At 43.0% G+C, this 11507-nt stretch overlaps 1 pseudogene; it reads right to left on the bottom strand.

Moving 5' to 3' along the window:
* Positions 1–1858: 1858 nt before the first annotated feature.
* Positions 1859–2561, bottom strand: LOC121436670 (annotated as a pseudogene).
* Between the last annotated feature and the right edge of the window lie 8946 nt (positions 2562–11507).

The raw sequence follows: 11507 nt of genomic DNA, 5'->3' as shown, positions 1-11507 counted from the left end.
CACTACAGTAGACCTCTGCCTTCTTGAAACACATACATAGCTTCTAAACTATAACCTTTCCTTGTTTATTCCCAGTACCTTTCGTTACCATTACAACATAAAGGTATATGACCTTCAAAATACCAAATCCTTTAATTTTTTCAGTATATTAACAGTTCAAGGTCTCTTTAAAATTTCAAAGTTTCTTAACTGTGGTTTCTTATAAAATTAAAAATAATTTCATAAAAATTCCATAATGAAACCTAATATTTGGGGGATGATTTAAATATATGTATTTATATATTCTAAGCATTTTAACATTTTGTCACATTTGATATGCAAACACGTATGCGTGTGTGCTTTCAGGGACACATTGTAGGAGTTTGTTCTGTCTTTCTGCCAGGTGGGTGCAAGGGATTGAACTCATGCTGTCAGGTGTGGCAGGAGATGCCTTTACCTGCTGTTCTGTCTCCCTGGCTCCTTTAACAGGTGTTTAAGAAGTTCAAATACCTTCTTTTGTAAGACAGTATAAATTTATCTAGTTCCAAATGATGTGTGATAGATTAACATACTTAGTTTGTATTTTAATTTGTTATAAATCATGTTTTGTAAACCTAACAGCAAAGTGTTTTCTCCCCTCAGTCTTCCAGAATTACCATTTGTAAGTGCAGAAACTTAAATATTCCACCAGGAGGCCTTAAGTGAACATTTCTATATGTACACTTTAGATAGAGCCAGCCGAGATAAAGGCTTTGAATAATGGGTTTTTCAAGAGCCATAATAATTACAGAAGGGACTGGAGAGATGGGTCAGTGGTTAAGAGACCTGGGGTTTGATTTCCAGGACCCACACTGTGGGCACAACAACCACCTGGACCTCCAGTTCCAGAGGATCTGACACTGACTTCAGGCCCCTTTGGGCACTGCACACACATGGTACACAAACATCCATGCGGGGAAAAAACCAATGCCCATAAAATAAAAATAGAAAGATTGAAAGTACAGACAACAACCCCTGGAAATCCGAAACTCACATTTTGAATTAGATTTATTGGCAATAATTTAGAATAATATGGGATTTGAAATAATAAAATAGTAAAAAAAATTGTACCTCAGTTGCTTACACCTCGCAGCTACTCCTTCCAGTCCCAATCACATCTCTCCAACCAAGGAAAACCCCATACCAAACTGAGAGGCCCACAAATGTCAACGTCTGGTGCGTTGGGGTCTCTGGGTAAGGGTCTCGCACAAATCAGGACACGGGGTGCAGAGTATGAACAACTGCATAACTAGTTCGTATGGTTTTTATACAGACTAAAATGCATTACCTCAACTCTGGACCCCCCCCCCCTTTGCTGGCATACATGATCATGAGAAACTCTTACCTCACTTTGCAAGAGACAATGTCTCAAGAAATAACAGTAATTAAAAAGAAATGAAGTACCTAGAAACAAGGCAAAAAGTATACAGAAGCAAAGCACTTGTTTATATCAGGTAGAGTGTGAAGAACTGAGCTCAAAGGTCACTTCCTTATCCAGGGTACAGATTCTGACGGAACGTTTGCGAAATGGACAAAGAAAGTATGCTTTCATGTATTCTTGGTGAGCCAAGCAACCATTTTCCAACTTCATCCCATCTGTCCCAGGAGGAGCCTGCACTCTAAGCCAGTTGTGTCTCCACAAACAAAGCTCAGAATCATAGAACAGTGTCCTGCTGCAATGGCCCCTTCCCCATTGCAAAGCTGCCCCTTAGCTTCAAATAATTCCGGTGTAAAAATCTCTGATTATTAGCTAAGATTTTTAATTTGACATTTTCAGCAATACTTATTTATTTATTTATGTTTTCTTTGCCTGTCACAATAAAATTTATTATGAAAACAGGCTGTTGTGGGGACAGAGGAAAAGACAAATACATCTGGGTTAGGTGGCTCAGGTGAAGTAGTGTGGCTTCTTCACATTGATGCCATATTCCCTGAGGGCAGGGGTCAATTCCTCCATGGTTAGGGTGTACTTGCAGTCCTTGCTTTTGCTCCGGGAGCTGCCAGAGGCTGTGTCCTTCATTTTGCAGTGCTGTAGGGCATTACTAGCAATATCTGAGATGAATTTCTGGGCAGCTAGTGAGGTGAAGAGGATTATGCGTGGATCTGAAGCTTCAAAGCCAGCAGGGTTCTGGTAATAACCAGTCACTGCATCTGGGATCGCAGGGGTGTAATCCTCCAGCTGCATCAACAAGTCCAGCAGTGGCGTGCTGGACCCTATGGGCTTCACTTCTCCATTGGCCGCGCTGGGCAGGCCATAAACCTTGTTGGATATTGCCCCTTCAGGGGGAGCCAGACTGCCCGCTGCCACCTAGGCCGGCCTGCTACTTTCTGCCGGCTCCAGGCTCATAAAGCTATGGGTGCCGTGCCCTTAGTAGAGGCTCCAGTCCTGGGTCCCCCTGCAGTCCCCGGGGGCTGGCCTTGTTCTTTGTGGCTGTGCTGGTGGTGAGCATGGTGGGAGCCAACACAGGATGAGCTGGTCCTGCGACCAAGGCAGCACAGGCCTAGGCCGCCTCTGGGTCCACGCCGGAACCGCTGCAGCTCATGGGGCTGGTGGGAGAGGCAGCGAACCAGTATATTTATTAGAGTATGTCACAGTGCCCTGTGATTTCTCTTTTAGCATGTGCAAGTTCCTGGGACTTGGTATCATGTCTTTCACCCAGCTCTTTGTTTCAATACCCATTGTTGACACACTGGCATCATTCCTCCATCCTTCACTAGTTTCTGGTTAAATAGATTGTTTTCCAAATAGTCTCCAAAATTAAATTGCTCAGAGGAACTGCCTCAGTGGTAAAGAGCACTTGCTGCTCCTCACAGATGATCTGGATTTAGTTACCAGCACCAATGGAGGTTGGTTCACAAACCTGTAACTCCAGAGCTAGGTAATCTGACACCCTGTTCCCAGAGCTGTGTTCAAATGTACACAACACACATCTATATATAAACAAAGTTTTAAAAGTTAGATTGCCAAGCAAAAATTGGAAATATTTTCATATAATCATGTAAAAGGTGAATATTCATGGAGAATTTTTTCATTTTATTCCTATTTTTATACTAGGATATAGAATTCCCTAGGATAAAGCTTCATTAGTTGACTTTCAGAAACCTTGAAATTTTCCCTCTGTTTGGCCAAGCTTATATAGTCTCACCCTTTAACTCAGCTCCTACAGGAGAATCCAGCAAACAACATCAAATAAAAATGGTATAACTTTGCCCAATTGAAGTCTGAAGTGGCCCTGTTTTCCAAAAGAACAGAAGGTTCCGTTCACCCTGAGCTAAGCATACAAGGAAGACCCACAGTTTGACCTTGGTAGGATAGGTCATCTTGAAGTGCAGAAGCTGCAGTGATTTCTCCAGCTTTTCTCTCCATGAACACAGCTCTCAGCTCAGCTCACGGGAACTTACACACTACGTTATAGAAGGAGGTTTTGACTGATTCTACAATTGCCAACAGTGCGTCATCAGATCTTGGATTTGAATGTGCTATGGTTTTTGTCTTTGATACCTCCATATTTCTTGTTTGCTCCCTTTGTTGTTATTTTGACATTTTAATTAGTATTAGTACATGGATATAATGTGTTTGGAGCCAATATATCTCCAATTCCCTCCCCTCTATTCCTTTCGTGGCAGTGTGTGCCTGGATCACCAGAACTGACACACAGAGACTGGTGGACCCTGGACTCGCTTACCAGGCCGTCCAGCAAAATGGAGAGCTGCAGATTCGGGAAGAGACCCTTTATCCAAAAATAAGGTGAAAAAGTGATCCGAGAAGACATCCCAGTGTCACCCTCTAGCCTCCACACAAGATACACACACACACACACAGACACACACACACACACACGGACACACACACACACGGACATCTAAAAAGAAAGTAGTCCTCTGACACTTACTTGCCTTTGGTTCCCAGAGAGGGACATGCAGGTAGAGACCTTACCCTCTGGAGTTGCTTAGCCTCCAGTTCAGCAGACATATTTTAAAAATAGCTTCGACAGTGCTTGGTGGCTCACACATCTGATCCCAGCACATAGGAGGGAGAATCAGGCAGATCTACGTGAGTTCAAGACTCCCATGGTTTATGTAGAGCACTCCAGGAGAGCCAGTGAGACCTCCCCCCAAATTTTTTAATTATCACTGCACTAGTCAAAAGCCAAATTGAGGGGCTTTTCCCATATATGTGCCTACCCCATTATCCTTGTCTCTGTGGGTCATCAAAATTGCTGTTGGGGTTAATGGTGTGTTTTGACTCTGTTATGATTCTTGTTTCCTTTTTTACCTGCCCCTTTCTCTTCTGCCATCTGCATATCTAGATATCATGGATCTGCTCTCACAATGCTCACACTCTCTCCATCGCTGTCTCTCTGTTCCTTTCTATCCATCTCCCTTTCTCTGTCACTGTCTCTCTCCCATCCTTTTGAAGACAAAACACCAAGAATAGATATGTCCATTCTCTGTTAAGGTTCTGGACTTCCCAGACACTCTCAACAGAATACACTAGGACTTCTCTCCCACAGTGCAATGGTGTCCTCTCGCCAAGACCACAACCTCATTTTTCTCTAACCTTGTTCCAGTTTACTGACAGTCTGTTACTTTAACGTGCATTCTTTTCTCAACTCATTCTCTTGCTCAACCAAAGATTGTTGCTCAACTCAAAGCTCACCAAGCTAATGCTCTATCTACACATGTTAAACTGTGTACTGTGTGACTCACATTACAGCTTCCACCATGAGAATTTTCTCCTGTTTCCTCTTTTCCCTGGGGGAGGGTGAAAGGGCAGAGGGCAGAGAAGAAGGGATGCGAAATTGAATGGGATGGACATGTGCGTTGTGAAAGACACAAAGAATAACTAAAAGGATTATTAAAAAGCTGGACTCTAACTGTATAAAAACACTGAATTGTGTCAACACCGGGGAGAAACATTAGCAAGCAAATGCTAAATACCAGGTTATTATCTATTTTCTGTGAGATTCACTTACTGATGGAGATGAAAGGTAGTGATTTCATTGCGCAGCTTGAACAACATATTGTAATATGTGAAAACACAAGCACTCATGCATTACCGAGGGACCGTGAGAGTATGAAATGGAAAAGAGTAGCTTCAGTGGAAGTTCTCTGCTGGAGTTTACTACTTTAAAATAGTGTGGGCATGTGGGAAGGTGGAATGTTTGTGGGCTAAAGCAGTGTGTCAGAGGGGTGTCCCCAGTCTGTGAGTGAGACACCTCGGAACCATGAGCAAGGAACTGGTCCACTGAGAGAATGATTTCCCTCTACAGTGTCACTTGCTCCAGCTTTGAAATTTCTGCAGTCAAGACAAAAGGAATTCCCTGATTTAAGGAAGCCAAGAATGTAATTGTAAGCAGATTAACACAAGTACTTTGGATATACAGACCTTTGGAAAACAGTGTTTTCAATTTCATGGAGGGAGAACATGGATAAAAGTGAAGCTTTGCTCCTATGAGTGTACACATCCACGCGTGGGTGAGGAGGGGATTGTGTCTCCTCTAGCACTGTACATTCCCAGGTGCAGAGTGTGCACGGGCTTCTCGGTTGAAGCTAGACATCCTGGGAATGGGTGAAAATAATATGGTCACAACTAGTGATTAAATCATTCATATTGCTCAGACAGTTCCTAACTTTGTCTCACTCTCCAGACCACCAAGTAAGCTGTTCAGACTCTCAGAGGGAAAATCCTGACTCTGGCCACTAGGGGCACCATGGATGTTTTCTTTTGAGTTGTTCTCAGTTAAATATCTTAAATGTTCACTGCAACAGGGGTTCTGTGTGACAAATCTCCACACACATTAAGACAGTCCTGTTTGCTGTTGACCCCAAATCTGCATCCCATTATAGGCTCATTGTTTCCTCCCTTGGTGCAGACTGAACTCTGCAAACTGTAGTGTGGTGGCATTTCGGTTGTATTTTAATAAATACAGACTCTCTGAAGATCTGAGAGTAAGACAGACCCACTAGTCAGCCTTATAGACCAGGTTATGGTAACATGCACCTGTAATCCCAATAGCCACAGTTGCACACACTTTTAATCTGAGTGGTGCACGCCTTTATTCCCAGCCCTTGTTAGGCTTATGACACTGGGGGAGACAACTATCAATCACACATTCTCATTCTGAGATTGCTGGAAGCAGCATCGCCATTGCAGACTGAGGTTCAGGTAAGAGCCAGTGGCTGGCTTTTTTGCTGTTTGAATCTTCAAGTTGAACCCCAGTTTCTGGCCCTGAGTTTTTATTAATCGCGCTTCACTGTCGAGCTTTCTCCCCAGGAGTCGAGTGTGGGTTCTCCAACATCCCATTCTTTCACGGGGTTCTCCATTCTCCTCCAGTCACTGGAGTCCCTGGCTCTCCTGTGTGCTCTGCACACTGCTGTCAGCTCCTGAGCCTGCATCTCCATCTGCTTCCACGCACTCCTGCCCTCCCTGGCACACGCTGGTGATTCCCTGGGGCTCCAGAACTACCTGGCGTTTTATAATATGGACACTCAGAGGACATGTCTCTAGCATGTGCTCAGGACTAAAGCTTGGACATTCTCCAATGATCTGTTTGGTGAATCTTTGTTGTCAAGGCAACACTATTGGGAGTTGGTAAGACTTGATAAGCAAGGCTTTGTGGGAGGCCCTATGCCTTTGGAGCCGAGCCTCAGAAGAGATGGACATAGTGAACCCAGTCCTGTGTCTTTTAGTCTATGCTCCCTAGCCACGAGATGGCTGCTTTTTCTCTACCATGCACTCAAACCAAAGGATGCTGCCTCACCACAGATCAAAAGCAACAGAGTCAAACTGTCCAGGACTGGGGTTTCAGTCCTACTAGGAAAACTGTGCTTTTGCTTTATAAACTAATGATCTATTTGTTCCTGTAAGAAAACCTGATGCACACAGTCTTCCCTTACACCTATCAGGATTTTCAGAATATAAATTCTGTATTTAGGTTCATTAACTGATCATTTTAAAGACCGTCACACTGTGCCCTACATGACCTGAAACCTGCGGTAGAAATCAGACTGTCCTGGAAATTCACGGACATCTGCATTCTTATGTATCGTGGATGTTGCAATAAAATTGTGTAGCACAATGCATGGCCAAACTGGGTTTTTAAGGAATTGTGTTCATTTTGTGGTATGGAGAATCTAAACCCTGTCTTTGTAAATTCTACCTAAGCAAAGTCTCTGCTAAGGAGTTACACTGCCATCCCTGCATGTTTCTCTTGTTGGCTGTATCCATGCCAGACAAGAATTCTACCAGGGAATCTGTATGTCCCTGGCTCCAAGATTTTTCTTTAAGTCTACCTGGATGGACACTTATTTTATCATAGTGCCACCTTGTGGCGTCATCATGAAGTGCAGCTAGAAGACCTAGGTTCAAAACTTTAAGGGGGAGAGGGGCGGCTCTGGTGGCCTCTAGGGAAAATTAAGATAATTCCTGCATCAAATAGAAAGTTCTGTACTACCGGAAATGAAAGATTTTCCATCATTTCTATGTTATGAGACCTTTGCATAGAGATCTGTACAAATAAAAGTGATCATGTGGCATTTTTTACTTGCTGATGTAAAAATCACAGCTCTGTACTAAAGGGAATAAGACATTTATTCTGGAGCCATTATGAGTGATCACATCACAGGAACACAGAATGTGGTTACCCAAACTTCCATGTTCCAATGAAGAAGCAATTTCGTGGGTTTTTTTAAAATAATATGTTTACAGAAACACACACACACACACACACACACACACACATACACACACACACACAAAGAGAGAGAGAGAGAGAGAGAGAGAGAGAGAGAGAGAGAGAGAGAGAGAGAGAAAGTTGCAAAGTAAGGCAAGGTTAAGATACATTGATAGGCACACCAGAAAAGCCAGAAAAAAGGAGAGTACATTGAGTTTGGGGAAGATTTTTCATGGACCTAAAACATTGTCTGGTGACATTTTACTCTTGGATTTGTGGAAGCAGCTGTTCCGCTAACTTGATAACTTCGAAGTGCCTTTTATTTATGATCACAGATGTTAGTTCTAGGGTCACAGCTTCTTTGTATGAGGATTTTCTTCTTAGACGTGGAAGTTCAGAAACAGATTTGAGCACATAAGGGATATTCCTGATGGTACCACTGACCCAAGATAAAGCAAACAGCCTGTAAGTCCAATGTCTCCAGAGTGCAGAAATTCCCATTGTCCTTCTGTCTCAGTGGTCAAGGAGGCTCCTTCCAGGGTCCACGTGTTCATGGTAAGGCATAGCTTCTGAGCAGGGATTTCTTTCTCACACTCGATGACAAGGTGCGTTAGCTCTTTTCAGGACCATGATTGCGTAAGATTTGTTTATCTGTCACCATCTTCTATTTTGTTGAAAGTTCAGGTTTGTGTTTTATGTCGACTGGGATACCTTAAACTGTATCTCACCAACCCCCAAGTTATGGGAATTTTCCACCTTCATAGTTTCTATTGCCTACAATTGTACATCTTTCAAACACTTGTCTATAATGAAATCTTGAAGGTATCCTTTCAGAATCATAAAGTCTGTATTTTAATTATCCTTTACATTACAAAGGTCACCGACAAACTTTATTCCTGACAACACAGTTTGGAAGTGCCTGCTCTCCTGCACACTGGAAATCATGTGAGGTTACACTACTTTGACCACCTACAAATCGCCATCCATTAGTTTTTAGTAGAATCTACTTTCTGCCATTAGTTTTATTGTAATGTGCTTGCAAACCTGCATAGAAGTCCGTGCTATGTATATGACAGTCAGTTTTATAATATCATATTACTTAGGATGCTTTAACAGTCCCAATGACCTACAGGATGGAGCTCACATATTTTCCACATCTGTACACTGCTAAAGAGCCTAGTTCACCTGTTACTGGAACTTGTGGCAACCCTCGTGTTGGATGCCAAGTGGTACTAGGGAAACTGGATTGGCCTATTTTGAGTTCTTAGTCTTGTAAGTAAATTAATTGAGAAACGGAGTCAGAAGGAAGCTCAAGGACAATTTTTACTGATTTGAGAGGGAAACTGCAGGGTTGGCAGCCTGTGGATCTTGGCATTTGCTCAGAGAGGGAATCTAGAGAAGAGGGAGAGTTATTTGCATACAATTTGTTATTTGTCACAAGGCAGAGGGAGCAAACAACTAAAGAGACAGAGAAGCTCTAAGAATGCCCAGAAGCCCAGGGAAAGCAGGCTCAGGCTTTAGAGGAGGACTGGAAACTGAAAAGCGTCCTTGTCTGATGAGATCTGCAGGGCTGTTGGAGGAAAGCTCTGCATGTATCTGCACTGTGGAGGGCGGCTTTCTGAGAGGGACAAGGACCTTGTCTCGGTGTGCAGAATACTGTCCTTCCCTTCTCCTTAGCATTGCTCCAGGAAAATCAGCCTGCATGGGGGGCTGTTGCTTCACCAGATGACTGACTGACTCTGCTTGAGTAACTCTTAAGGGACCATCGATATGAGAGTCTGTGACAGTCATTCTTCAGAGCCGTTTACAGTCATGTCCCCAGCCAGCCACAGCCAGAGCTGTATTCCATCCTTTCCATCCCGAGGAAGTAGCGTTCCCTTCAAGCAACTCATGAGAGTTCTGGAATCCACCCTCAATGGCCTCTAAGGCTGCGACTGTCACACACACCCTGAAGAGTCCCCAGAATCATGCAGGAGAGGGGTTAGAATTGGAGAATAGATAATGGCAAGTTCACCATGAAAGCCCAGATCCAATGACAAAGGTGTTCCTCAGCAGGGACTAGTGTCCATACTTGAGTTTCAGTTACATCTTCCCATGTCTTTCAAGCAGGGGCTCTAATTTAGGAGGACACCAGAAGCTAGAGTTCCCTTCTGGTAGTCTGACCAGAAATCTAGGACATTTCCTACTTCTGTCCATGGAAAAAAATGGACCATTTTTGTTGGGGTTTCCTGACACTAAAAGGCCTGATCAGTTTCTGTGTTGCCTTCATCAGGAGATTTCGTATGTCTGTTTGCACTGGTGAAGTCTGTTCTCTTTGAATGTATCACATGCTCAGGGAGAATTTCCTGGCCATGATAATAGAACCTGGCTTGTGTACATGTGTGTAAAAGCAATTGTGTGTCAGACAAAGAAGCCTATTTCTGTCTACTTCTTTTTGACAAGTGAACACCTGGATGGGACAAAGTATAGTTGGCTGGACAGAGGTGTGTGCAATGCTGGAGTTGACCATATTCCCAGTGTTCTTTTTCTGTATCATAACTTGTAAATCATTGGTGTTACAACTTAGCCAGGGAATTCAGAGTGGAGCAGAGTGGAAAAGAACAGGGCTATAACACATTTGACGGGAAAGCTTTCCTCTAGCATGGCAGAGTTGTTGCAAGTTTGCTGGTGAAGTCCTTTCCTGCCTGAGAACAGCTGTTACATGGGGGAAACCTTTCCTAGAGCTGCCATGCTTACTGTGTCCTGTGCTATTATACCCTGGCTTCAGAGTGCCAGAGTACTGTTCCATTTGAGCTGTAACACTCAGTGTTCTCTGACTCTCTACTGACAGAATACTCTTCCATTTGAGCTGTAACACTCAGTGTTCTCTGACTCTCTACTGACAGAATACTCTTCCATTTGAGCTGTAACACTCAGTGTTCTCTGACTCTCTACTGACAGAATACTCTTCCATTTGAGCTGTAACACTCAGTGTTCTCTGACTCTGTACTGACAGAATACTCTTCCATTTGAGCTGTAACACTCAGTGTTCTCTGACTCTGTACTGACAGAATACTCTTCCATTTGAGCTGTAACACTCAGTGTTCTCTGACTCTCTACTGACAGAATACTCTTCCATTTGAGCTGTAACACTCAGTGTTCTCTGACTCTCTACTGACAGAATACTCTTCCATTTGAGCTGTAACACTCAGTGTTCTCTGACTCTCTACTGACAGAATACTCTTCCATTTGAGCTGTAACACTCAGTGTTCTCTGACTCTCTACTGACAGAATACTCTAGAACTCGAGCTGTAACACTCATTATTCCTTGGCTCCCAAGAGCCAGGATCCTTTTCCATATGAACTCTAACACTCACAACTGATTCTCCAGAACAGAATGATGACAAAGAAGTAAAAAAAACTGGGAATGAAAGGTAAAGACTAAAATGTAATAAGTGAGAAGACATTCACAGTTCATACACAGTAAATTGTCAGTGTTTCAGTACTGTGTATGTCTACTCTGTGAATTGTATATTTCCCTGTTGCCTGATTCAATTGAAAAAATGTAATTGTAATATTAGTACTGATGGATAACACCTCAACAACCTTAAGAAATTAAGTAATTGAGGTGTTGTGTCTGGAATGAACTATTATTACAAAGCAGACAGCCTTTATTCTCACGTGGCTTGGTGGTCAATAAAACTTTCCAATCAGAGCTGAGCTGTCATGTCTCATTTGCATAATTTTCCAAGATTGCTTTTTCCAGTCAAGCTTTGCTTTTATCCAACATTGTATCTCATGATTTTAGCGACAACCTTATTTTCTTTCTCAGAC

Source organism: Microtus oregoni, unplaced genomic scaffold, assembly GCF_018167655.1.
Source record: "Microtus oregoni isolate MIOR12 unplaced genomic scaffold, Mior012 000050F_002, whole genome shotgun sequence".
Lineage (NCBI taxonomy): Eukaryota > Metazoa > Chordata > Mammalia > Rodentia > Cricetidae > Microtus > Microtus oregoni.
Note: the sequence above shows the minus strand (reverse complement) of the source record. Positions and strands in the feature narration are given on the sequence as shown.